A 22515-nucleotide genomic window follows, 5' to 3' on the forward strand; every position below is an offset into this window, starting at 1 on the left:
CCCATAATTACAAAGTAACAGATGAATCCATTCCTCTAACTCTTGTCTATAGAATCCATTACAAAGCTACGACCTCTGCCTTCGGATACTTGGCTAGTATTCTTCAAAGACAACTTCCCAAGACAAAGCCTACCAAACTAGTTTAATTTCTGGTGGGATTTCTTTGGTCTTTTGGACATTATACTACATCCCACAATTAGTCAATGATACAAAATATTTCGGAAACACTTTGTACCAACCCAACATGATTTAAGGTTCCAATGCCTTATGCATTTTTTCATAATATTCAAAATCTCATGGGTAACAGTCTTGGAATTCGAATACAATACATCCTCCAGCTTAGTACCTGTACTTGTCCGAAAATACAAGACAAAATGGTGGGACGGATTCAAACGCCTTGAACAAGGATTCGAGACTGCGGTTAAGACATGGTTAAATAGCAAAAAAAAAAAAAAAAATCAAATAACCACAGTCCCATCAAATGCATCTTTTCTACAAGAAAAATTCATTGCAAGTGTAGCACTGGCTGCAATCCAGAGCAAGGAGGAAAAGGCCCAGCGTTGAGATCCCCAAGGGTTAAATTGACTTAAGAAAAGACTTGTTTTTCATACAACCATTCCAACTGATGCTTAGATAATTATAGTAAAATCACCGAAACATATCAATCTAATTAGCTAGATCATCAACACACACTTAGAATCCAAGGGAAACATTTAAAGTACAAGATCAATAGGGAAATTCGCATTAGCAATTCATACATGGGGCACGACAGTATTAATGCTAACTCAACAATTTTGGGCATATTTTGAATTGAAATTCGATGGAATTATCATAAATTTTCGTCGGGAATTAGGATTAAAAGCTAAAGGACCAGCGTTGAGATCCCCAAGGGTCAAAACATGTAATTTCCCATGCTGTCATTCTGGGTAATTTGATTTTCTAGGTTTTGACCGAAGAAAATAGGATTGATGTCACAAGAAATCTCAACACATATGACAAATTTAAGTTAAACTAACTCTTTTTTTTTTTATCATAGAAAACTCCAAAATTCATACAAAATCAAGGTGCAAAATCGTATGTGATTTTTAAATGCTAATGTCTTGGGTCGAAGTAATTTCTCTTACCCAAGGTCATATCGTCCCTTCAGACTTTATTTGAGACGATGTTCATTTCATGATCTTGTTTGATAAAATCAGGATACTCTAGATAGATCCTGATTTGAGATTGACATAATCCTTGATGTACACGAAGTCCTTTTGGCCCTGTTTGAGAGAAGCGCTTCCTCCCTCCCGCTCACTCATCAATTCCAGAGAGAGACGAGACTGCTCTCTTGCCCTTTCCTCATCTCTTTGGATTCAGTAATGGCGACGTCCTTGATGGCAAGGCCAGTTCCGGCGACCCGATCGCGGCCGGCGGCGGCGACATTCGAGACGGCGACAGGCGTGGAGGCCTTGTCGAGCTTCGACCGCATGGGCCTGAGCTTCGACGACGTTCTCCGTGGGATCTACGGCCACGGGTTCGACAAGCCCTCGGCGATTCAACAGCGAGCCGTGGTGCCAATTGTCCGAGGCCGAGACGTGATCGCTCAGGCGCAATCCGGCACGGGCAAGACCTCCACGTTTGCCCTCGCGTCTTGCCAAATCGTGGACACCTCCACAAGAGAGTACGCGATCCTCTTCTTGAGCGAAGACCCTTCTGTCACTATCGGTTTTCTAGTGGAATTAGGTTGAGGCATGTTATGCGTTTTGCTTTGGAGGGTAAGATGAGTCATTAACATTATAGAGCTCAAACTATGACACCAAAGATTATTTTAAAAAATAAAAATAAAAATTGGCGAACCCTCTCTCTCTCTCTCGAATTTCTGGCGTAACAAAATTCAATCGCTCTGAGAGGAAGAATTTTTGGTTTTCGACCTCGTTAACTCAACAATTTGAGATGTTCTGATGTTGAGGCAGAGGGATGCTGGCTTTTAGTTTTACCATCACCCCTCGGATGGCCCTGAAAGAAGTTCAAGCCTTAGTCTAAGGAATTTGTTCGTGAACTTTGTTTTGAGAAGCTTTCTTTGGAATTAAGCGTAGCCTGAGTTTATGCACTTATTCAGGTTATATATGTATATTATATCGGAATGTTTAAGTGGGTCCTCTTAACTAAATATTTTAGGCACTTGCAAGGCACGAAAGGTTTTCTTCATTATCAAGGAAAACGAATAGTTTTGTTCTTACATTATTGATTCTATATAACACGAGCATTAGTATAATTGAAACTGCAATGTGGGTGTGCTTAGTTGTGTAGCAAATATCCTGGATGCACTTGTCAACAAGCTCCTACTATTAAGTATCCGTGACTCTGTTGCTTGTATTTTGTTGATTTTTCAAGCTACTCCTGTTTATTTGGCTCTCTGAAAGTTGCAATTTGAATTTGGTTGCTGCCTTGTGGCCATCGATTTTGTCTTAGCTAATTTGCTTCCTTCATGTTCTGTTCAGTGTGCAAGTGCTGATTTTGTCACCTACGAGGGATTTGGCGAGTCAGACGGAGAGAGTTGTGCTGGCTATTGGTTATTACAGGAATGTGCTAGCCCATGCATGCGTTGGAGGCAAGAGCATGGGTGAAGATATCCGGAAATTGGAACACGGAGTTCATGTTGTGCCGGAACTCCGGGCAGGGTGCTCGACATGATAAAGAGGAGAACTCTTCACACCAGAGCCATCAAACTCCTAGTCCTTGTGAGTGCACTGCATCACCTCCTTCGACTTCGGATCCTGTCAAGTTTCCTTCTGCTTTCTGCAAAACAAGTTCTCTCTATTCACTTACCTATATTTTTGCCAGGACAAAGCTGATGAGATGCTGAGCAGAGGATTTAAGGATCAAATCTATGATGTTTATAGATTCCTTCCTCCAGAGCTTCAGGTTGCCTGTCCTTCATGTTGAATCAATGTAGTAGTAGTAGTAGTAGTAAAGATGACTTCTTTTACGCAATAACCCCAGTAATAGTCCCAAGTATTCCCAGCCCTTGGCTTAATTCCATTGCATTATCCTAATAAAACCGAATGCCATTACTTCTTCTTAAGTCCAATCTAAGAAATGCTCTTCACTTTTCGATCATTATCAATCTAGATAGTCATCCCTTCTCCTCCTCAGCTGATTCCTAGAATTTCCAAAAGGTCTTTCTGCATTAGTCAACATGCTGCAAGATGGAGCATTTAATTTTTATAAAATTCAAAATTTGATGAGAGATCTGGAATTTTCTTTCGTCCTTCATCCTCCTGAATATCTACTTGATTCGGACATTAGAGCATGTACAAGGTGGATAAAACGGTTGTCTTTTGGCTTCATAGTTCTACTATGAATAGGGCACTTGTTCTTTTCTTTTTCTCCTTGTCTTGTCTGATGAGTATTAGATTTTTTACTACGACGAGACATGCTTCTCTCCCCATGATGTGCGCTTCGTAATTTTTCAGCACATTGCTATGATTTGCTTCGTTCTAAATTAAATCAGTTGTTAGGGAGTCGCTCAGACACATTCATGTTCACAACTGGCTAATGCATGAGTGGCATTCTCTGCAGGTTGTCTTAGTTTCAGCAACCTTCCCCACTGAGATATTAGAGATGACAGGAAGATTCATGACCGATCCCATAAGGATTGTTGTGAAGCGTGATGAGCTGATGCTGGAGGTGAGCTTCATTGGGTTAGTTGCATTTGATGGCGACTAGGGATCATGAGATTCTTCTGACACAATCCTTCCTTTACTTCGTATGGTTGCAGCGCGTCGACCAGTACATGGTGCCAGTGGAAAGAGAAGACTGGAAATTTGACACTCTGTGTGATATATATGACAACTGCCCCATAAGCCAAGGAGTTGTATTCTGCAACACTAAGCGGAAGGTACGACACCAACCACGTTGGGTTCCACACTTGAGGTGGAACATAAACATCTCGATGACTTAGAGATCGTGAAGACCTCTTGTCGCGACCTCTTTTTTCTCGGCACCCGCGATCGGGTACGAGCGCCTAAGGAGGCTAATGACTTGGCTGAATTTGGTTAAGCCCAGACTCTCCCAAGTCCACCAATTCACGACTTAATGGTTCAAGTTTTTAACCTGTAATTCAATTTTTAAAATGGAGTCGTTACTAATCAATTTGGGGTGGGTTGATTAGAAACCCAAGTGAAGTATTGGGAGAAATACTCACTCCTGCGCAACCAGAGAAATTAGGAACGGGGACTTGATTACACTAGTTAATCACTAATGACCTTCCGGTACCTAATCTTGTTTAAACCCTAAGGTTTTTTTGGATGTTCGAGGGATTTTCCATGCATTTTGGGAGGAAAACATTTTTTGAGTCATTTTCTAATTTTTTGGACACAAAAGGGATTTTTGGATTTTTTTGGAAAATATGAAATTTTTTTTTTTTTTTTTTTTTTTTTGGAAAATAAAATTTTTTTTTAAAATATTTTTTTTAAAATATTTTCGGAAAATAAATTGCTTTTAATTTTTCTCGATTTTTTTAGAAAATAAAACATTTTTTCAACATTTTTTAAAATATTTTTTTGATTTTCTGAAATTAAAACATTTTTTTTTGAAAATAAATTATTTATTTATTATTTATTAGAATACTATTTTATATTAAAATAATAAAACAAAACCAGCCTGGGTCGGATCCGCGTTGGGCCCGACTCGAATTTTTCGGCTTTTTTCTTTTTTTTTTTTTTTTATTTAATGAAACGCGCGTCGTGGCCGGGTGTTTAGGGACACCCGGCCCGACCCGACAACCTCGACCCAACAACCCACTCCCTCGGCGAAAACCTACCTGGATCCGACCCGAACACCCGACCCAACTCCCACCGCCCACGATCGCGAACCCTACCCGATTATCCGGTCCGACCGCTTCGCGACCCGGAAAATTGCAAACCCTAGGGTTTGCGAATCCGCAGCGCCGAGGAGCCGCAGGTGACGATGACGGCGAAGACGGCGGCGACGGCAGATAACTGGACTATGGGGAGGGAGATGGCGTCGGCGACAATGACGGCACGATACCTGCTCGACAATGGCACGGCAAAGGCAACGGCAACAAGGGCAACGGTAGACTGGTGGCAACGACCGTGGCGGACAACGACAGCGACGATGGATCTTGGACGGTTAGATCTGGCCGGATCCGTCGCCGAGTTTCCCTCTCTCTCCCTCGGGCTCGCTCGGCGAACTCCCCAAAGTCTCTCGGGGACCCCTCCGAGCTCACCACGCCACGGCCGACCCTACGCTCAAACTCCCCGAAGTCTCTCGGGGACCCCGAGCTTCGCCGCCTCTCTTTTTCTTCCTCCTTTCTCTCTCTATGTCTCGTGTCCTTCGTCGACGGTGACCCCCCTCTATTTATAGGCGCGGGAGCGGCTGGTCGGTGAGGCTTCGACCCGCCGGTTGGCCCGCCGTCCCATCCGCCATCATCTCCTCCTCCGATCACGCCCCGTCGACGCCAACTCTCCCCGCTCCACGTGCGATGCCGTCTGTCCATCCCTCTCCGGCGTCGCGCCTGCACGCACGTGCGTTACAGTGGCGCAAGGAGGAAGAAGACTCGGCTGGGCCGGGCTGAGGCGGAGATGGGCTGAAGGCCCATGCGAAGGCTTTTTTTTTATGTTTTTTTATGTTTTTCTTTTTTTTTTTTTTTTGTTTATTTATTATCCGAAAAGATAAAATAAAGTAAAATAAAGTAAAACAAAACCTAACTAATTTTAGGCGTCAACAGCTGCCCCTCTTTGAAGGTGAGCTCACAGAGGTTGCATTCAAAGACAAACTGATGCCTTAATTTTATCTATACATGCGTAACGGATTATATTTTACTTGGGACCTATTGTTCTATGCAGAAAAAGAGCAATATAACATTACATATACTAAGATAGATAGGAAGATACCTGTAGTTACTTACCGGGAGTGAGTGAGATAGGGTGTGAACCCCGAGTTTGGCAAGTATCAAGGCGTCAACTTACCTGGAGATATGAGGAGGTTGTTTTGCCAGGGCTCGAACCATTCTTCGGTCGCCTGTTAAAACAATCAATGATTTGTCTAGGACCCGAACCTTTCTTCAGTCACCTTGATGGGAAATTGCTCCTCCAGGACCCAAACCATTCTTTGGTCGCCTATTGGAGTAATCAGTGGTTTGTCTCGGACCCGAACCATTCTTCGGTCGCCGTGACGGGAAATTACTTCTCCAGGACCCGAACCATTCTTTGGTCGCCTGTTAAAACAATTAATGGTTTGTCTAGGACCCGAACCTTTCTTCGGTCGCCTTGACGGGAGATTGCTCCTCCAGGACCCGAACCATTCTTCGGTCGCCTATTGGAGTAATCAGTGGTTTGTCTCGGACCCGAACCATTCTTCGGTCGCCGTGACGGGAAATTGCTTCTCCAGGACCCGAACCATTCTTCGGTCGCCTGTTAAAACAATTAATGGTTTGTCTAGGACCCGAACCTTTCTTCGATCGCCTTGACGGGAGATTGCTCCTCCAGGACCCGAACCATTCTTCGGTTGCCTATTGGAGTAATCAGTGGTTTGTCTCGGACCCAAATCATTCTTCGGTCGCCGTGACGGGAAATTGCTTTTCCCGAACCATTCTTCGGTTGCCTGTTAAAACAATCAATGGTTTGTCTAGGACCCGAACCTTTCTTCGGTCGCCTTGACGGGAGATTGCTCCTCCGGGACTGAACCATTCTTCCGTCACCTATTGGAGTAATCAGTGGTTTGTCTCGGACCCGAACCATTCTTCGGTCGCCTGTTAAAACAATCAATGGTTTGTCTAGGACTCGAACCTTTCTTCGGTCGCCTTGACGGGAGATGCACCGACCTTTCTCAGGGCATCTCATTGTGGGTGCCTGATTTGTATTGAGGACACTAGTTGGAACTCGACCTTTCTCGGCACGATGCGCCGACCTTTCTTAGAGCATCTGCTTGTTGGGAGATAGTACTTGGATGATCACAAGTACAAACTCTTGGAGGATACCTAGACAACCATAGGTACAAACTCTTGGGGGATACCTGGATGATCACAAGTATCGAAGGAGTACCTGGACAATCACAGGTACAAACTCTTTGGGGATACCTGGATGTTTGTGAAGGTGTCTCATCTCCTGGTAAATGGGAATATCAAAGGCGTAGCTGGGATATTCGTGAAGGTCTCTCACCTTCTGGTAATACAAACTTGAGTGTAGCACGAGGCTTACCTGGATGGCCGTAAGCACTTAAAAGGGGTGGAACGCCTGGATAGCCACAGGTGTACAAAGTACTGGAATACTTGGATGAACACAAGTATTTAATGATACAACCTGGGACCATTCAGTTGGTCCAAGTGTAAGGAAGCATACCTAGGTAGGCATTGGCACACAAAGCAGTGGAATGCTTGAACAACTACTATATTTGGGGACAACTTGGGCAAGTTAAGTGTCATGAAAATGATATACCTGGACAACGTGGGTACTTGACGATATGGGGATACCTAGACAACAGTAGGTATTCCAAGAGATACTTGGTCAGTTACAAGTATCAATACTCTGGGGACAACTTGAACAGGTCGAGTGTTAGGAAAAGGGAGTATCCGAACGATGACCGGTACTCAAAGACAATAGGGATACCTAAACAGCAGTAGATATTCAATGATAAGGGGATACTTGGTCAGTTACATGTATCAATACTCCGATGACAACTTGGACAGGTCGAGTGTCGGGAAAAAGGGAGTACCCGGTAAGTGGTGGGTACTCAAAGACAACGGGATACTGAGACAATTACAAGCACCCAAACTCAAGGGACGACTTGAATAGGTTGAGTGTCAAGAAGAGAGTACCTAAACAGTGGTAGGTACCTTAAGACAAATGGGGATAGGGATATGCTTACCTAGCAAAATCTCTTATCTCTGAAAGTATGTATGTTATTTACACATGATCGTATATGCTGTAAATTCATGAGCTCAAAATGAGATTCATGCATGATAATTTTGTCAATTTTGCATCATCTGATTTCCACCTGGGAGGATTTTGAAAGACAACCTTCATTTAGAATGTAGATTTCTTAAGCATGCCAGATGAGGGACTTTCAGTCTGAAATGACTTTTCACTCACTCTCATGGAAAAGGCTATCTTGACCATTGATGCAGGATTCATAAGGACCACACTATCTCGCTGTCATCATGTCAACAGGGTCCGAGTATTCTTGCAAACGGTACAACTTTACCAATGTGAGAGGTCTTTGTTGAAACTGTGATGAAGTCTTGGTCAGCGGCTCGTCAAAGGGGACCATCAAGGTTGAAGCTGATGGACGAAAATGTTGCACGATCATCTCTGGGTTTACAAGTCAAGAACCCTGCGAAAAGAGGTAGAGTAATCTTGCTCGTACTTCTTCGAGCGATGTTTATAGACATATGAAATCCTACGTTAATTGAAGTGCCCCTAGTTTGAAGAGACCTTTACAATGGGATGCAACGTAGGCTTGATTCATGTGTAAAAAGGTAGAGCTGGTTATTGCCTTGGCATTTGTCACCGGTCTTTCTTCTCACTGTCAAATGGAGATTCTATGGACCACAACAGCAACATTTTCTTGGCTGTATTTTTGATTGGGGGGCATTGGCCTTGCTTTTACTAGGCACACTGCTTTTTCATGCCCCTATTTTTATTCCAGTTCTTCATTTATGGGCATTGACCTTGCTTTTACCAGGTACGCTGCTTTTTTATGCCCATGCTTCTTCATTCTTGTCGTTGGGGGAACTGGCCTAGACAAGTTCAATCGAAGCACCGTTATTAGACTCTTGAGTCTTCATCTTCAGTAGGCGCTCTGGGCTATGCTGCTTAAATGGCAGTAACTTCTGCTTTGTCTTGATGTGAGGGTAAAATTACAGACTCACTTGGGTTGTACAATGAATACAAGTGCGTAAAGAAAGAATTGCGCTTCATGACTCTAGGGCACTTAAATTAATGTGAGTGTTCATATGCAATAAAGACACTTGAAAATTGATTCAAGTGCAAGCAAGAAAATTTCTATCCCCTTTCTCACCTTGTGATGTTGAATTGTTTTCGACTTGCCCCAGTGTGGGGTGGTTCTTTGATGGGGATATGAGAGAAGCTTCACCAGTGTATGGGGCTTAATGGGGTGAACAATGAAATGCCTCTCACTATTTTGGTTGTCGTACCATTCGCGAGAGAACTCTTTACCCTGTAGTCATGGAATCTTCTGCACTCATTTCACAAGTGTATAGATAGGGGACTGTATGTAGGATATAGCTTGCCTGTCATCATTCTGACGCGCCTCATCCAGCATGCCCAATTAATCTTGTATTCTTCACTTAGCTGTCTATTCTAATAATCCTTAATAGAATCAAAGATTTAGATAGACAAAATCATCACGCAAAATTCATTTGGAAGAAGGCATGCAGTGTATGATGCGAAAGAGTTTGTACTTTCAAAATAAATGAACGGTTTTTACTCAAGAAAAACTTATTAATGGCTTTAAGGGTGCTTGCTTGGTGAAATGGTATTCACAAATGCGTTGAAATCTGAATATCAAAGGAGTTATTTACAAAGGTTATTCACAAATGAGTGTCGATAGATTGCTCATATTGATTAGGGACATGACACGTTAATAATCAGCTAAAGGAGAATTTGATCGGGTGTCCCCGCTCTCGTCCCGGTTTGGATCACTTGGTTTGCCCCATTTAACCATTAAGCCTGGCCCTTGAATCCCAATGCTTCCTGTCAATATAAGTTCAGAGAGTGAGTGTTAGAAATGACACCAAGCTGCATTTCCCCAGAGTTTATATGAGCTGGCTTCTAGGGATACTTGAATGTTGATGACAGTCTTTTTACAGATCCATGCTTCCTTCGACCGGCCTTTCCTACTTGTGGCCACGTAGGCATGATTGCTGGTTGCTGACTCACTTTCAATGCATTCCTTTTGGGGAATTTCCCATTTTGTCCTTGATTAGCGGCATTGGGCACCGTCATGTATCTCGAACTTCCATGGAATTTGAGATGGATAATTACTTCTTGCGAGGGCATGCGTCTAGAACAAGAAGTGAGGCTTTCAGATTCTAAGATTGTTAACTGGGAGAGGAGGTTCCTTCTAACCAGACCGGCTCCTGAACGATGCGTCCTTTACACCGAGCTGGGCGAAAATGACATGGATTACTCTTACACGTCTGCCTGGGTAATGTTGATTTGCTCATCGAGCTTGCTACTTGATTTTTGACATTTCCCTAAATGCTAGTGATTACCATTCATTTCCCTTCATTAAGTCAACCGAACACACATTATTTATGATGGTGTAAATACATCACTCATATATGAAAGGTGCATAGGCATTTACAATTTGATAGAGAAGCGTTTGGCAATGCCAGACAAGGAACATCTTTTAAGGATAGTACTTTTTTACAGCATCCGAATTAACTGGTTTAGAGAATTCTTGCCCATCCATCTCGGCTAGGATCAAGGCTCCTCCAGGAGTATCTTTTTATTACATAAGGACCCTTGTAATTTGGGGCGAACTTGCCTCCGTGGCTCGGAAAGATTGGCAGCGTCTTTCTCAAGACTAGCTCGTCTATCTCGAAGTTCTTGGGTCGCACTTTTTGATTAAATAATCGAGCTACCTTCTGCTGATAACACTGACCATGGCAGAGGGCTTTCAGTCGCTTTTCATCGATCATGTTCAGCTGCTCGAGCCTTTGTTGTGTCCATTCTTCCTTAGATAGTCCACTGGGATAAAATTCGTAGGGAAGGGATTTCTACTTCCACAGTAAAACGCCTCCATACCATAAACCAAGGAAAAAGGGGTTGCTCCAGTAGAAGTTCGAATCGAAGTTCAATATGCTGTCAGTGCGAAGGGTAGCCTCTCATGCCAGTCGCGGTAATTTTCAGCCGTCTTGGCTAGGATTCTCTTGATGTTCTTGTTGGCGGCCTCAACAGCCCCATTCATTTGCGGACGATAAGGGGATGAGTTCAAATGCTGGATCTTGAACTTAAAAAATAATTGATCAATCAGCTTGTTGTTCAGGTTTGTCCCATTGTCGGTGATGATCGAATCTGGCACGCCATACCGGGTGATTATGTCACGTTTGATAAACTTCATGACATTTCGCGCAGTTACGATTGCATATGATGTGGCCTCAATCCATTTTGAAAAGTAATCAATTGCAACCAAGATGAAACGGTGCCCGTTTGATGCCTTTGGGTTAATTGGGCCAATTACATCGATGCCCCACATTAAAAGCGGCCACGGCTCAGATAACTGATGCAATTTAGTTGGAGGGACATTTATCTTATCTCCATGAATTTGACAACGATGACAACTCCGTACATGTTGGGCACAATCATTCTCTAAGGAGAGCCAGTAATAACCCAGTCTCATTATCTTCTTGGCCAACATACGTCCATTTATGTGAGGGCCACATACTCCCTCATGTATTTCTTGCATTATTCGTGTGGCTTCAGCTGCATCCACACATCTTAGCAGGACTAAGTCATACGATCTTTTGTATAGATTTTCGCCAATGACGAAAAACTTTGAAGCCATTTTCATTAGGTATTTTCGATCAAAGGGAGTGCTTTTTTCAGGGAACTCTTGCTTCTGGACGTATTTTATGATATCATGATACCAGGGTTTCCCATCGGGTTCTTCAGTTATAGCCATGCAATAGGCCTGTCTTGCCAGGACTTCAATTTTTAAAGGCTTTATTTCTAACCCTTTCGTTGCTTGCAACATAAATGATAGCGTTGCTAGTGCATCAGCGAACTGATTATAAATTCTAGGTAGGTATTCAAATGAGATGTCTTGGAATTTTCCCGCCAATTTTTCTAAGTAACCATGATAAGGCACAAGTTTGGCATCTTTTGTCTTCCATTCGCCCAACGTCTGGAGGATTATTAAGGTAGAATCGCCGAACACCTTTAGCTTTGTCACTCCCATTTCAATAGCCGCTTGCAGGCCGAGGATGCATGCTTCATACTCGGCTATATTGTTGGTGCATGGAAATATCAATTGTGCAGCCACAGGATAATGTTGTCCATTTGGGGATATCAAGACTGCCCCAGTGCCGAAGCCTGACAAATTTACAGCTCCGTCGAAGAACATAGTCTATGTGTCTTCTTCTACCGCGGATATTCGATCGTCTGGGGGATTATTCTTGTGTACTTCTTTAGGATAGTCTGCTAACATATCAGCAATCACCCGCCCTTTAACTGATTTTTGCGACATCACTTGAATGTCGAATTCCGAGATTAGGATTTGCCATTTAGCCAATTTTCCTACCAATGCTGGGCGACTGAGCAAATACTTGATAGGATCACTTTCAGTTATGAGGAAAGTTTGGTAATGCAAGGTATACTGTCGGAGCCTATGCAACACCCATACTAATGCGGCGCATGTTTTTTCTGATTTGGAGTAGTTTTGTTCTGATGTGATGAACTTTTTGCTCAAATAGTAGATGGCTCGCTCCTTCTGGTCATGGGGCTCTTTTTGTGCCAGTATTGCACCTAAGGATTCACTGTTGATGGTAGGGTAGAGGATTAAAGGGTGCCCCGGAACTGGAGGTACTAGAATCGGGGGTTTCATCAAGTACTGCTTTAGGTCTTCAAATGCCAGTCGGCAATCATCATCCCATTTAATTTGTGCATCCTTCCTGAAAAGTTTAAAGAATGGTTTTGCAGTTTCAGAAAGCTGGGAAATGAATCGGGCAATGTAATTTAATCTTCCCAGGAAGCTCCGGACTTCTTTTACAGTCGAAGGAGGAGGCATCTCAAATATCGCCTTGGTTTTCGATGGATCTACTTCTATTCCTTCACAGCTTACAATGAATCCAAGTAATTTGCCAGAAGTTGCCCCAAACACACATTTCGTTGGACTCAAGCGCAACTTAAACTGTCGAAGTCACTCAAATAGTTTCTCCAGGGTCTTCGCATGGTTCTCTCCATGTCTGGTTTTAGCGATCATGTCATCGACGTATACTTCAATTTCTTTGTGCATCAGGTCATGGAAAAGGGTGACCATGGCTCGCTAGTAAGTTGCTCCAGCATTTTTCAGGCCAAAAGGCATGACCTTATAATGGAAAGTTCCCTATGGAGTAATGAACGCCGTTTTTTCCTTATCTTCCTCCTTCATCTTTATTTGGTTGTATCCCGAGAATCCATCCATAAAAGAGAACAATTTGAATCCTGCAGTACTATCCACCAGAACGTCTATGTGGGGTAATGGGAAATCATCTTTCGGGCTTGCCTTGTTCAAATCACGATAGTTGACACAAATACGTATTCGACCATCCTTCTTCTTCACTAGCACAATGTTTGCTACCCAGCTGGGGTATCGCGAGACTTCAATGAAGCCCACTTCGAGGAGTTTCATTACCTCTTCTTCAATCTTTTTGACAGATTCGGCTTGGTTCTTCTTAGCCGCTTCTTGGGGGCTATGTCGGGGTTGGTTGGCAAACTATGCTCCACGATCATTGGATCAAGGCCTGGCATATCCGCGTATGACCATGCGAATATGTCTTGATACCTTTTTAAGAGGGCAATCAAGCTTGCAGCTTCTTCTTTAGGAAGGCTTGCGCCAATCTTTATCTCCCTTGGACCTTCTGTGCTGCCCAAATTGACGATGACGGTGTCTTCAGTGGTGGAAGGCCTTGTTTCTTCATGACGCTCCCAGTCTCGTTGAACTTCATCGGAATTATTGAAGTCATCATCTGAGCTATCAGAATTGCTATCATGGCTATCCACGATGTTGGTTTGGACCGCCCCCATACCCTTGCCTACCGCTAGATCATTCCTGTGTCATAGAGTAGATAGGCTAAGAGGACAAATAAGGTTAGTAGTATGCATGCTCTTTTTTTTTTTTTTTTTTTGGAAATGTGATAAATTGCTCTTGAAGGTTTAGGATAAGGAAACATGAGGAGACCCGGGCCTCAGATTTCTTCTTTCATTTGACGGCTGGCTATCATCAACGGGCCAGTTTAGTATGTCTCCTCATGCCCTCAAAATGTTTTCAACTTTATTTATTAATAGACGGATTTACATAGTGATTTCAAAAAATGGTTCCCCGGGTGGAACTGATGTTGAAAACAAAACAAGCCAGGCTCTTAAAAAAAGTACAGGCTCCCACGTAGGGGAGTATGCGAAGGAAATAAAAAGGATTCTACTCGAGCGGGTTTGCGCCCATTTCCCCCGGCGGTCCTTCATTGATAGCGCCCACGAAGAAGTCTTCATACCAGCTGCCAGCCATGTCTCCCTGTGCTTGCGGCTTTGCAAATTCCGGATCATCCATGCCTTCCCATCCATCAGGGACGATGTGGTGATGATGATCATAGAAACTTTGGGGGATTGAATAATTGACATAGTAGTCAAATTTACCATTTGGCTGACCCAAAGTGTCCATGATCATCTCTCCTCTACGTGCTTCCTTAGCATGCTCAGGGAACATGGTACGAGTGCTGGGTACCACGAGGAGGTGATCTTTGCCAAAACACAGCCACGGAGAGCGAAACGTGAATACCCCAGCATCTAAAAGATCCTGAACCTTGTCTTTCAGGATGGTACAGCCATCTAACGAATGTCCTAATTCCCCTGAATGATAATCACATTGCTTGGATGGATCATAATCAAGGCAGTACTCGGGAGTAGGATGACTCAGTTCCCTGGTGATTAGCCCTTGCTCTAGGAGGATGGGAAAACGATGGCCATCGATTTAGGAAGAGGCGAATCGCCTCATGCTTTTTAAGGACTGAGATAGCCGGACCCCTTGCCAGATCGCATCAGTAGGGTCTTCTACCAAATCCTCATTATGACGAGAGCGGAATGTGCGGGTAGCTTGAGCGAAGTTTTCCGTCAAGTGGTGTACTGTCTTGCGTAGTTCATCAACTTGGCATTGAAGCTGGATGAATAAGAAGTTATCGCCTATTCCTTCTAACTGCTCCTCCTCAATAGCACATATAGAAATGTCTCCAAACATGGTGGTCATGTCATCCGACCCCTCTTTCTTTGAGGGCCAAGTTGTGCCCTCTTGGATTACGAGCAAGTTTGAGCTCCCGAGGTTGAACCAATTTGGAGTATTGATCACTCCCTCCTCTTCATGCATCATCTGGGCTGAGCCCGGGAAAGTTTCCTCGAGACGGGGGTATAAAAGGCTGACTTTTTTCTTTGCTTTTCTATCCGGGAGGTATCCCAAACCGATAGTGTAGGGTCTCCTCAAGGCTTCAATAGGTTGACGGATGCCCTGGCCTTCCTTACCAAGCCCTTGTCCTAGAATGAAACCGTGTCCAACCATGATTTTTCCTACCATGATCGCAACACTTGATACTTCGGGGACGAGGGGCAAGGTCCCTCGAGTTTCGTGTACAGTAGACACGAGCTCAAACGATTGATAGCTGGCTTCATTCTTGTCACCCTGCTCAACATAAGGAATGGCTGTCTCATGGTAGATACGGTGGTCTTCTTCTCCTCGAACTGTTATTAGTTTTCCCCCAACCACGAACTTCACACTTTGGTGGAGGCTTGAAGGTACTGCTCCCGCGACGTGGATCCACGGGCGCCCTAAGAGGAAATTGAACGCAGTGGAAATATCCATCACCTGGATCAAAATTTTAAATACGGTTGGGCCAATTTGAACGTCGAGCTCAATCTCTCCCACCGTTTCCTTCTTTGTTCCATCGAATGCTTGAACAGAAGTCTTGGGTACTGGATCCGTGATCTATCTATTTGAAAGCGACAGTGTCGCTAGTGGACATATGTTAAGAGCAGATCCGTTGTCAATCAGCACTCGGGCGACGTGAGATGCATTGCATTTGACTGATATGTAGAGGCCTTTGGTGTGTCCTCTACCCTCCTCAGGGATTTCTTCATCAGAGAATGCCATTTGATATTTCAGAAGAATGGTGCTGACAAATTCCTCGAGTTTGTCATGCTCAATCGTTTCAGGGACATGTACCTCACTTAATACCTTCATGAGGGATTTTAGATGTTTGACAGATGTCTAAAGCAACTCCAGCAGAGAGATTTGTGCTGGTGATTTTCGTAACTGTTCCACCACATTGTATTCGCTGGCCTTAACTACGGCCAAAAACTCCTTGGCTTCTTCGTCAGTGACAGGCTTAGCGGACTGTGCATTCGCTTGAGCATAGGTTCGCCCAGATCTCGTGACTAAATCCACATCAAGGTCATAGGACCATGGTACCGCATTATTACATTCATATTTGTAAGGCTGGGGGATTTCAATGACTATAGCTGCTTCCTCTATCGATGCTTTGACTATGGCTCCTCTTCTTCAGATACATCCTCAGGTGGGGTGGAGTTCTTCTTCTCTTTTTTGGCATTCAGCGTGGCACATTCCTCATCCCAGTTGATGAGGACTTGTGATATAGTGGAAACTATGCTAGTGTGATCAACTTGTACGATTATTCCGGCCTCTATCATCCTTGATACCCTTTCTTCCATTGTCGCCAAAGGTGGTATTTGGTCATCTGAATAATACCCGGCTTCTACTAGCCCTCGGTAGATGTCAACAGTATGCGCATTGACATTTTTTATTTGACTGGCTTCAAAACCAAATATGGCATTTACTTTGTCAGCATGATCAGGGAGCGGATTGCTTTGGACATTTGGTTTCGTCGTCTGGAATGAGAAGGCTTTAGTATCCAGCAGGTTCTAGATCCGATGTTTAAGGATGAAGCAATCATCAGTTGAATGGCCTACTTCTCCCATGTGATAATCGCATTTTTTGGACGGGTCATAGCTGGAGAAGCTTTCAGCATTGGGTCGCTTTGGCTCAATTGAGAGGAGATTCTTGCTCCGAGGATTGCCAAAACCAGGGAAGGAGATCCAGCAAATGGAGTGAATTGTCTTCGATTGTTGTAGCGTTGAGGCTGACGGCTATTGGTCTGTTGTTGGCCTGCGCTTGTCTGAATGGTGGGGAGGTGACCGGTACTCGCAGTGTAGGTGGCATTGACATCGATCAGGGGCTCTTTATCCTTTTTCATGCTGAACCTTCTGTTGACAGGTACAGGCTCGGTGAACCAACCATCCCTTAATCCTATCTCTATCTGCTCTCCCACTGGAATGAGTTGATTGAATGATTCAGCGATTGTAGTCACCATCCGGTTGCGGTATTCATAGGGGAGGGTTTTGATGAACATTTTTCTCAATTCAAAGTCAGTTGGCTCGGGGCTAATCTGGGCAGCAAGATTCCTCCACCTAATAGCATATTCTTTGAAAGATTCTTGTTTTTTTTTTTTCCGTGCGATCGAGGTCCTCACGAGAAGGGGTAATATCCATTATGAACTTGTACTGCTTGAGGAATGCTTCACTTGCTTCACTCCATGTTTTGATGAGGTTTATGTTTTTCTTGATGTACCACCTTAAGGCGGGACCTACCAAGCTTGATTGGAACAACTGGATCATTAAAGGCACATTACTAACGTACTAGGTCATTCGAACCAAGTACATTTGCAAGTGAGCCCTTGGGTAGGTCGTGCCATCGTACTTCTCAAATTCAGGCATCTTAAACTTTTCGGGCATTTTGACTTTGGAGTAGATAGAGAGGTATGTTGGAGTAGGATCCTGCAGGCCTTGCAGCTACTTTAACCTTTCTTCTAGCTTCTCCAGATGCTTATCATGCTCAGTTTTAGATGAAATGCTGGGTTTTACTTTCTCAACTATGATTGGTGCGCGTCATCCTCCAATTCGGGCATGCTATCATCGGTTTCTCTTCCCTGCTCTCCTCGGGTGGATGATTGCGGTAATACTACTTCAATTGAGGCCGGGTAGGGGCCAATTTGCCCTGGATGGAATCTATTTGCTTTGAGAGTTGTTGAAGCACATTGAAGACCTGCTTCATTTCTTTTTCCATAATCTCGACACGGCTTGGTACATTTTCTTCAGCCATCCAAGCTTTTGGATTTGGTGAATATGGCTATGTTGTGATTACCTGTCAACACAGGAAATGGAGAAAACATAAATAAAGGAAACACATGGAACACTGGCTCATGGCAAGGGTCGAGTCATTCTTATTTATTAACAAGAGATTTATACAATGCCAAAAGGATTTTTGACACAAGTCAGGACGACCCTAGACATTCATATTAAAATATTCACATCAAAAAGCCATGACACCCATTTTTATATGCGATGGGAAGTCTCGATCTTGCGACGCGATTTGCTCTTTTGAGATAACTTTGATATGCGCCTCTTGCTGGTCTTCAAACTTTCTTCAAGAGACTTGATCCTTTCTTGCTTGGTAAGTTGGCTACTTACATCAGGGATTACCGGCCGCAACTCCTCAGGAATCCCATGGTTGAGGATGTAAAAGGTGGATGCATGATGGGCTTTTTCCTGTCCCTTCAATCTTCTGGGTACAATAATCTTCTCTGGGTGACATCTATCCCATGCATTATGAATTATGTTGATTTCCTCTAAGTAGTCATAACCGGTGGGGTTGAAAGAAACTTGAAATAGTCCTGTCTTGAGTGGTGGTGGGACTTCTTGAAGGATTCTGTACTAGCGAGCCACCCTATATGGATAGTATGAGGTAGCTCCGGAGAGACCCACTAGTGGAATGGGATCATAATAATCAAGCGCAAAACGTGCCTCGCCCGCAAGGAACCACTTAGTTCGCCATATGAATGTCTCTGGGAGCGGGTTTTTTAATAAGTCAATCCATCGAGAATATTCTTCATCGGGAGAATATTTCTCCAAGCTTTGGAACTTTTGGAGTGGGTGCTTGGACTCATTAATTTCAAATATTTGCATGAGGTGCCCAAATCCTTTGATATGGGAAAAGAACCACATTTGTAAAATTTCTGGGGCGGCTCTCATGATTTTTTCTTTTTGATCTTTGAAATGGTTAAGGGATAAAAATGTTTCGGCCAAAACCATGTTTACATATCCTGCTCTGAAAATAATTTGATTTATTACCTCCGTGATTGAAGGATTTATGGCATTCTTTCTATAGGGGAAGACAATAAATCCAAAGAACGCCAAAAGGAAGATCTTGGTTTTTTGGGACATCGACTTTTTTTCAAAGCATTCAGTTAAGGATGATAGTGGGAAAGCATTGTTGTTGTTTCTAACAATTTCTCTTACTGAATGCTCTTTTAGAAAACGTGATAGACTGATTATGGGGTCGATGCCGATTAGTGGCTTAGCAAGTTCCGCTCCCAGGGGCATTCCTATGGCGAGACTGTATTCCTCCAAAGTGGGGGTCAGTTCAAATTTGCCAAACACGAAGGTGGATGTTTCCGAACACCAAAAATGTGGTAGGGCTTGCATGACCCCAGAGTGAATATTGATTTGGAGCAATGGGAGGAGATGATCAATCCTCATGTTGACACGCTTTTGGCCAAGCTGATCTAATTGATTCCACCACCTGAGGAGTTCTTTCTTTGGAGCAGGAATGAACTTGATATCGATTCTTCCCATCGCATTTAAAAAAAGGCTAAACAACTTGACCCTGTGTTGCCATGAGCCGAAGAGACTAAGTAAAAGTAAATAAATTACTTTGCTTTTAAATAAGATGGCAAGCACGAGACATACAGATGGAATGTGCGGCTCGATTTCTAACTCAGAAGGCTTAGTGAGGTTAAAAGGATATCCGCCCGTCGCAGTCTCGCGTTAGCAGCATACCCTCCTAACCTCGGCTAAGAAATTCGGGGAAAAGAAATGCAACCTCTACATCGCAGTCTTGCGTTCAAGGTCGTATCTTTCTTAACACCATCCTAGAAATCCTATGGCGGCCTAGGTTCGGCGGCCGGGTTGTGTGTGCCATGTGTAGTGCTAAAACAGTAAAGCATGCACAACAATTTATAATCACAAGAATCTATTTTAAGCAAAATTAAAATAAATTTCTAAGCTTTTGACCTGCATGAAGAAAAAACCTCGCCGGAAAGAATTTAAACAAGACAAAAAAGGCCTAAGTCCTCAACTTCCCCAGCGGAGTTGCCAAGCTGTCGCGACCTCTTTTTTCTCGGCACCCGCGATCGGGTATGAGCGCCTAAGGAGGCTAATGGCTTGGCTGAATTTGGTTAAGCCCAGACTCTCCCAAGTCCACCAATTCACGACTTAATGGTTCAAGTTTTTAACCTGTAATTCAATTTTTAAAATGGAGTCGCCACTAATCCAAGTGAAGTATCGGAAGAAATACTCACTCTGCGCAACCAGAGAAATTAGGATCGGGGACTTGATTACACTAGTTAATGACAAATGCCCTTTCGGTACCTAATCTTGTTTAAACCCTAAGGTTTTTGGATGTTCGAGGGATTTTCCATGCATTTTGGGAGGAAAAACATTTTTTGAGTCATTTTCTAATTTTTTTGGACACAAAAGGGATTTTTGGATTTTTTTGGAAAATATGAAATTTTTTTATTTTTTTTTTTTTTTTTGAAAATAAAATATTTTTTTTAATATTTTTTTAAAATATTTTCGGAAAATAAATTGTTTTTAATTTTTATCGATTTTTTTAGAAAATAAAACATTTTTTCAACATTTTTTAAATATTTTTGATTTTCTGGAAATTAAAACATTTTTTATTTTTTTGAAAATAAATTATTTATTTATTATTTATTAGAATACTATTTTATATTAAAATAATAAAACAAAACCGGCCCGGGTCGATCCGCGGGTTGGGTTCGACTCGGGCCGACGAACCCGACGCGGGCCCGACTCGGATTTTTCGGCTTTTTTCTTTTTTTTTTTTTTTAATTATTTAATGAAACGGCGTTGTGGCCGGGTGTTTAGGGACACCCGGCCTGACCCGACAACCTCGACCCAACAACCCACTCCCTCAGCGAAAACCTACCCGAATCCGACCCGAACACCCGACCCGACTCCCACTGCCCACAGACCGCGAACCCTACCCGATTATCCGAGTCCGAATCCACTTCGCGACCCGGAAAATCGCAAACCCTAGGGTTTGCGAATCCGCGGCACTGAGGAGCTGCAGTGACGATGACAGCGAAGACGGCGGCGACGGCTGAGATAACTGAACTATGGGGAGGGAGATGGCATCGGCGATGATGATGGCATGATACCTGCTCGGCAATGGCGTGGCAAAGGCGACGGCAACAAGGGCAACAGTAGACTGGTGGCAACGATCGCGGCGGACAACGACGGCGACGATGGATCTTGGACAGTCAGATCTGGCCGGATCCGTCGCCGAGTTTCCCTCTCTCTCCCTCGGGCTCGCTCGGAGAACTCCCCAAAGTCTCTCGGGGACCCCCCGAGCTCACCACGCCACGGCCGACCCTACGCACAAACTCCCCAAAGTCTCTCAGGGACCCCGAGCTTCGGCCGCCTCTCTCTTTCTTCCTCCTTTCTCTCTCTATGTCTGTGTCCTTCGTCGACGGTGACCCCCCTCTATTTATAGGTGTGGGAGCGGCCGGTCGGCGAGGCTTCGACCTGCCGGTTGGGCCGCCGTCCCATCCGCCATCATCTCCTCCTCTGGTCACGTCCCGTCGACGCCAACTGCTCCCCTGCTCCACATGCGATGCCGTCTGTCCATCCCTCTCCGGCGTCGCGCCTGCACGCGCGTGTGTTACAGTGGCGCAAGGAGAAAGAAGACTCGGCTGGGCTGGGCTAAGGCGGAGATGGGCCGAAGGCCCATGCAGAGGCTTTTTTTTTTTTTTTTTTTTTTCTGTTTTTCTTGTTTTTTTGTTTATTTATTATCCGAAAAGATAAAATAAAGTAAAATAAAGTAAAAGAAAACCTAACTAGTTTTAGGCGTCAACACCTCTACTGCTCTATTTCTCTTTGATCTATATTTTGTGCCGTGGCTCTTCATGTCTTCCTTATATTTGTTGAGCAGGTGGAGTGGCTTGCTGAAAAGATGCGTGATTCTAACTTCACTGTCTTTCATGCACGGGGAAATGCCTCAAAAGGAGAGAGATGCAGTAATGGCTGGATTTCGATCTGGGGCAACTCAGTTGATGATCACCACCAATGTGTGGGCTCGAGGGATTGATGTTGAGCACGTTAGTCCTGAAAATTAACATCGCAATAATGCAGATGATGACATTCTACCGTTTTTGGCTGCTGTGTGCATCAACTCATTGGTAGGTCGGATGCTTGCTTTTTCGGGAGGCCAAATTTCTTATTTTCCTGTTGCGCCACGACCATTTAGTTGCGCGAGTGGACGACTGAATCGTTCTCAATACACTCTGTAGGTTTGTCTCGTTGTCAACTATGATCTTCCCAACAGCAGAGAGCTGTACGTCCATCGGGCCGGTCGAGTAGGCCGTTTTGGGCGGAAGGTAACCATTATGAACCTTGAACTGGAGGCAACGACAATCCTATTTTCAGTTTTTTGTTTTTGCCGTGGGTATAACGACAAATCTCTCATCGACATTGCAATTTACAAATGCCAATCCGCATCTGCTTTTGCACGGTGTTGTGGTAAATTTTGTCAAAGACAAGGAGATCCAGATTCTTAGAGACATAGAGCAGTATTATGGCACCAACATATGCGAATGTCCGGAGGACCCTGCCGATATAATGACAAGATAACAGTGGGTACACTTAAAAA

At 43.8% G+C, this 22515-nt stretch overlaps 1 pseudogene; it reads left to right on the plus strand.

Moving 5' to 3' along the window:
• The first annotated feature begins 1361 nt into the window (after positions 1 to 1361).
• LOC104446214 lies at positions 1362 to 22496 on the plus strand (annotated as a pseudogene).
• The last annotated feature ends 19 nt before the right edge of the window (positions 22497 to 22515 follow it).

Source organism: Eucalyptus grandis, chromosome 5 (genome assembly GCF_016545825.1).
Source record: "Eucalyptus grandis isolate ANBG69807.140 chromosome 5, ASM1654582v1, whole genome shotgun sequence".
NCBI lineage: Eukaryota > Viridiplantae > Streptophyta > Magnoliopsida > Myrtales > Myrtaceae > Eucalyptus > Eucalyptus grandis.